The sequence below is a fragment of the Candoia aspera genome, chromosome 10 (genome assembly GCF_035149785.1).
Source record: "Candoia aspera isolate rCanAsp1 chromosome 10, rCanAsp1.hap2, whole genome shotgun sequence".
Taxonomy (NCBI): Eukaryota; Metazoa; Chordata; class Lepidosauria; order Squamata; family Boidae; genus Candoia; species Candoia aspera.
In genome coordinates, this window is record NC_086162.1 from 11,253,883 (window position 1) to 11,259,882 (window position 6,000).

Consider the following 6,000-nt stretch of genomic DNA (forward strand, 5'->3'; position numbering starts at 1 on the left):
TTTGCATCACACAATTCAGTCAAATGGCTTCTGTGCAGTGTCAGGGATTAATAAAAACAATCTATGGCTGAGTTTGCACATTACCCTAAGCCACAGTTTGCTCAAACATGGCTTTTTGAGTAAATCGTAATTGCCTGGGTTTGTACAATACATAAAGCACATTGGCTGTTTTTGCACCACACACTGTGCTCAAAATAACAAACTATGTGAGAAGAAATTAGCCCCTCATATAGCTGAAAATGTGATAGAGTGAATCAATTGCCATGCAAACACAGCCATTGGGCATCAGCTCCCAGCACCAACCAGGCTGACCTAAGGGTTTATGCTTAAAGAAGAACTGAGCAAAAAGGGAAAAGGTGTTGACAAGATGTTTCCAGAGGCACTTCTGATGAATTACACAGAAGAGTTAATAAGCAAGATGCCATGTGAGCAACCCAGCAAAGCTATTTGCTGGGTTTACTACAAGACATGGTCAAAAATTCTGATTTTAAAATTGTAATGTTAATGTGACAAAAGAAGAAAACTATTGTGTTTATGGGATGTGATATCAATTCTGCTTTAAATTTTAAAATTAATGCAGACTGCAACTTTGTTTGCAGTTGTGACTTTGTAAGGGAAGGGAGGAAAGGAAGTGTACTGGACAAGAGAGAAATAGGCTATTAGTACACAACATGCTTAACTAGGAGTAAGGTACTAAGCTTGATTAGGTGTAACCTTGTTACATTTATTGGTGATAGTGGCGCTTTGAAACTTTGTGTACGCATGTGGAGTTTGCACACTGTATGAATCCAAGTCATTTGGTTAGTTTACACTTCTGTGTGTTGTAAAAACCTACAAAATGGCTTAATTCAGTAACCCCATTGCAAATGTGTTATACTGTACAAATGTGGCCATGAAATATCACATTGTGCACCCATGGTCTTAGGCAAGGTGGGCTGTTGTAGAGCTACTAGATCTGGGCTTCAAAAGTCTTGACGCCATCTAGTGGTTGTCTGTATTTTTGTAGCCCAGATCCTTTCTGGCTCTGAAAAAACGGAAAGAGATAAATATGCCAAGCCTGTCCACTCCAGTGAGGTCATTGTATTGCAATGCTGTCATGCTCCCAGTTGCCCTTAGCCAACCCCTCAAATTAAAAGAGATGTAGCTTCTGACCCCAAGAAGTTGACTGTTCCCACTTAAAGCAAGAATTTCTGATAGTCCTATTTCAAGCACTAGGAAAATGAAGGTTCCTGTGGTCACTTACAACTAATATGTCTACTCTCCTTTACCTGTTTTGGTGAGTGGCCTTCAGGTGTGTCACACAATAGCTGAAAAATGAATGGGAAGGAACTGTAGCTCCAGAGAATAAGCTGCTGTTTCACCAAGCATCTTGGAAAGCTATGTTTGGAATCACTGTTGAAAGGCAGCAACACTACAATTTTAAAAAACAACAATAATTTTGCATCCCTATCTACCTCTAAAGACTTTTCCATTTTTGAAAATGGATTTCTGTACTTCAAATTGCCTGCAAATTTAACAAACAGTATTTCCCAAGCACTTAAGTGTGAGATTTGTCCAAAGTGAAATTGTTTTGCACCCCCTACTGGTCATAAAAAGAAATGTCAAAAAGCCTAACTTCCTAGACGAATTTATTCAGAGGAGAGTCCCATCAGCTTCAAGGAAAGCAGCTTCATAGCTGATGATCCGTTTTACACACCATATTAATGAGGAATAATGTAATTTGTTCATCCTTGGCTCTGCTGTGTGAACCCAACCATTATGATTTGTAACCATGGTTTATGGCTTTGCAGGCTGCATGAATCAAACTTATTACTATTTATTTAATACACCATTATTACATAAGCCATGGCTTGGAATGCTGTGCGAACATGGCCCACGTATCCCTCAACTGTCTACTGGAATGAGAGTCAACTTGTCAGGTGCTTCTTCCCCTTCACATGCTTTCATTATTCCAATCAATAATTGAGATTTTTTTTTAAAGACCTGGTAATGGAGTCTAAGTTTGTTTTCCTCTCCCTTTTGTGTCATATTAGATTTTAAACCTATGATTGTTGTTTAATATTTATTAGATTTATAAGCTATTTTTCTGTTCAGAAAATCTATGAATAGGAACTGTCTGGTTATTAATTTTGTATTTAATTGTTTTGTTTATTCCTCTGAGAAAGCAAAAAGGAAACATTAATAAATATAATTTATTGACTTTTGGGGGCTTTAATCCTTCTGTTTACCTGGAAGCAAGCTTCTTACTTCAGAGTAAAAGTAACTTCAGAGGTTACTTTTCTAGTAAAAATCAGTAGCCTAGGAGCACCTTTTCAGACTAACAAGTCTTATTAAAAGGCATAAGCTTTCATGAGTTGCAGCTGTAGCTTATGCCTTTTGATAAAATGTTTTAGCCTGAGTGGTGCTACCAGACTCTGATTTTTGGCTACAATAGTCTAACAGGTCTCTTCTCCTACAATAGTTAGCCAAGTAATTTAAAAAGTTACTCTGTGCATGCTGACTCAAAATTAAAAGCCATTGACTGAAATGTTTCGGGTAGTGAAGTCAAAAGGGAGTCACAAAAAACTTCCAAAGTGGCAAATATAATTTAATATAAGAACAAAAAATAGCCACCAAACTTCATATACACATTCATGGGATCTGAACTGGCAGTGACTGATCAAGAAAGGGTTGGGGTTGGCACTTATGATCTGCCTCTTTAAATTGTTCCTACTTTTGAAAGTGTAAGCTGCCCAGAGTTGTTTAGTGTTGGCCATCCTCCAAAATGTATTAAATAAATAAATAAACAAATGGGAAGCCATACTTAATTTCACAAAGAAAGCTGGGATATTAACCATCAATAAAGTTAGCAAGTCTTGTGCAATTTGCTTTTGTAAATATGCCAGCATCAGTCTAGGAGAGTGTTTGGCAGCGATCACCCCTGTATATTTCTCAGTCCTGTCCGGGCGATGTTAAAGAAATAGAGTTCTTCCTGTTCCTTTAATGATGGTTGGTTTGCTCAGCGGTCACTTGCTCAAATCATGGCTTCGTTAGAAAGAAGTGGATGGTGACCTTTCTGAAATGGACTTTCTGACCCTTGGTGACCTTTTGCCCTGCTGTTGACAGCCTGTAAATCTTCTGCCCCAGTCCTCCCGTTTCCCCCAGGTATGTGCTGCAACATGAGGAATGGAGGTGTTCATTCTATATCGAACAATGCTTCAAAGTATAACCATGGAGGAGATGCATTCTGTGCTACTTTGGATGATCCCTGGGACTGAGTCACCACCAGCAGTTTAACATCAGTGGTGGATCTTGTCCTAGCTGGATTCGGCCTTGTTGTTGTATGGTGTAGGGAAGCTTCTCTCAAGATAAAGCTTCATAGAACAGAGATGAGTGTCTCTTCCACTCTGCTGTCCAAAGTGGTATGAAGAAAATGAAAGTAACTACATTCTTCCCATTGGTCGCTTATAATATCAGAAAGTAGTCAGACTTGATCGTTTCCTGAGGTATGACAGCTTCATGCTTCAGTGCTTTCTTGGTGGCTCATGGAACACATTGTCCTACCATACAGCAAATTTAGTCCAACTCAGCTCCTGGATATGCTCCATCTACCACAAAATGCTAACAGCAAAATGGTGGAACTCTGCTTTCTTGCTGTCTTGGAACAATCAGGCCTTCTCTCCCTGACTCTCTACCCTGAACTTCTGCTATGGATGAAACTTGCATTTTTACTATAAAAGCAGCAGCCCATTTCCCAGAGTACAGGCTGGGACACCCTCTTCCTCTGGGAACCAGTTGCATCTATAGTCAGACAGAAGTTGAGATCTTAGGGTTGCTGCTTTGATAGCTGCTGCCAACTTCTCAGTGTCCTTGGATTCTTATCCCCATTGGTCCAGCATGACTTGAGGATGGATAAGAATGGCAGAGATGGTCATGTGGCAGAGCTCATCAAAACAGGACTTAGAGCAGAAAACATAGGATCATTGAAGAGAAAGTGGAGAAGAGTGTATCTTAAAGCTTGCTTATATACACTCGCATAAATTTTATTGAGTCTAGAAAGCTGGTTTGGTGTAGTGGTTAAGGCATCAGGCTAGAAACTGGGAGACCATGAGTTCTAGTCCTGCTGAGGTACAAAGGTGCTACCTCAATCTCTCTTTCTTGGCCCTAGGAAGGAGGCAGTGGCAAACCACTTCTGAAAATCTTGCCAAGAAAACTGCAGGGATTCATCTAGACAGTTACCAGGAGTCAAAGCTGACTCAAAGGCACAAACAAACAAACAGGACTGTCTTAAAACCAGTAACCAGTCATTAAAGACAGAATTATGCTTAACTGCTTGAACAAATCAAAGATTAGTTACAAATTAATAAAACTCAGCCAAGATCAGTAACACATTATAATGACAATTGCATGTGCCTCCTCTAATTTACTTATATGGTGTTATTTTTTTATTATTAATACATTTTTATTGGGTTTTTATTATATTTTAACATGCTCTTCGGAATCTGATGTGGAACATAATAAATTTATTTTTGATATTATTTTTGTAATTATAATTGTGTTTATTAATAATTATATATCAGAAAGGTATCATCCTGCACATCGGTTTTTGTTGCTGCTGCTGCTACAGATCTTTATTTCATATTATCGTATAAGTATTATAAGTATATTGTATAATACTTCGTATAAGTATTATCGCCTGAGAAAACAAATGGACTTCAATTACTACCTGCCGGGTAGAAAAACTTGCAGATGTGCAATACGTTGTTGGTTTCAACCTGGATGAATTGCTGGATTTTAAATGTTATCATGTGCTGTATCATTTTGAATAAGCCCTTTCAAAAAAGTCATTGTATATAATGCTACACATCAATAACGTGCTTCATAAGAGTGAAGCCTTTACTGGTAAGCAAACTAACTTCATCATGGCCCTTGATTCCTCCTGAGGCTTCAGGGTGTGGAGAAACACTTTTGAGGATCCCTGCCTGGAAAACGAAAGGCCTCTGAGAAAGTACAGTTGGCCATCCATGATCTGGCAGACTCCAGATCTACCATGCTAAAAACCTCTACGGCTGTCATCATCAGCTCCACAACTTAGCTTTATTCAGCTCCACAGAAACTTTAAACTCTGGGCCCCTCATCGTTGGCGTGCAGTTCCAGGCTGCTGTCTTCCCCCGCTGCTCTTTATTTGCACATCAATGACCTTTGCCTAGGGGCAAAAATCAATATTGGAGGTCAGGGTCTAGCACTCCCCCACCTCCCGGGGTCCCTCAGTGACCAGTGCACTGGTCAGTATCTATAATGATTCTCAGGAAGTGATTGAGGAGCTGTCAGGCAGCTGTCCACTCCAATCACAGAGGATATGGCTTGCTCTGGATATATTGATTCAGCAAAGGCAGAGGCATGTTTCCACAGAATCTCCTAAATGTAGCACTCAGTTACTATTTTAGCCCCAAACTTACAGTATGGAATATAATTAATTCAGATATTATTTCCCCCATTTGGCTATTTAACATTATATATCTATCTATCTGACTGACTGTGGGGAAGATGGAAGGAAAGCCATCATCCCTTAGATAGAAAACTGGTCTTACATACGTATTCATATCATGCTATACCGTTTCATTAGGCCAGTATACTAACAATAGGGAAAACATGACTTACTCTGTTCACGCAACACTTCATCAGGTCAAGTAAAAACTTAGCAGTTGCATTCATATAATATGTTCATATCCAGAACATAGGTTAATTCAGCCACCAGATGGTATTGTGTAAATGCAGCCATATGCCTTAAGATATCCATATCTAAAATACAGTCACCTACAAGTGCTAAATGCTTGTCACCATTTGGCTGATTTGCAGGATGCTTACCTTTGGCTTATAAAGTTATTTCTCTTGCTACATAAAAAAGGGAAGGACATTCTCAAAGGCCACAGGTCAGTCTTTTTTTATAACATTTTAAAGTGTGATACAGTGAAATCAGATGTCAAAGCAGAGCTGGGATTTACAACTTTTGCTTTCCCT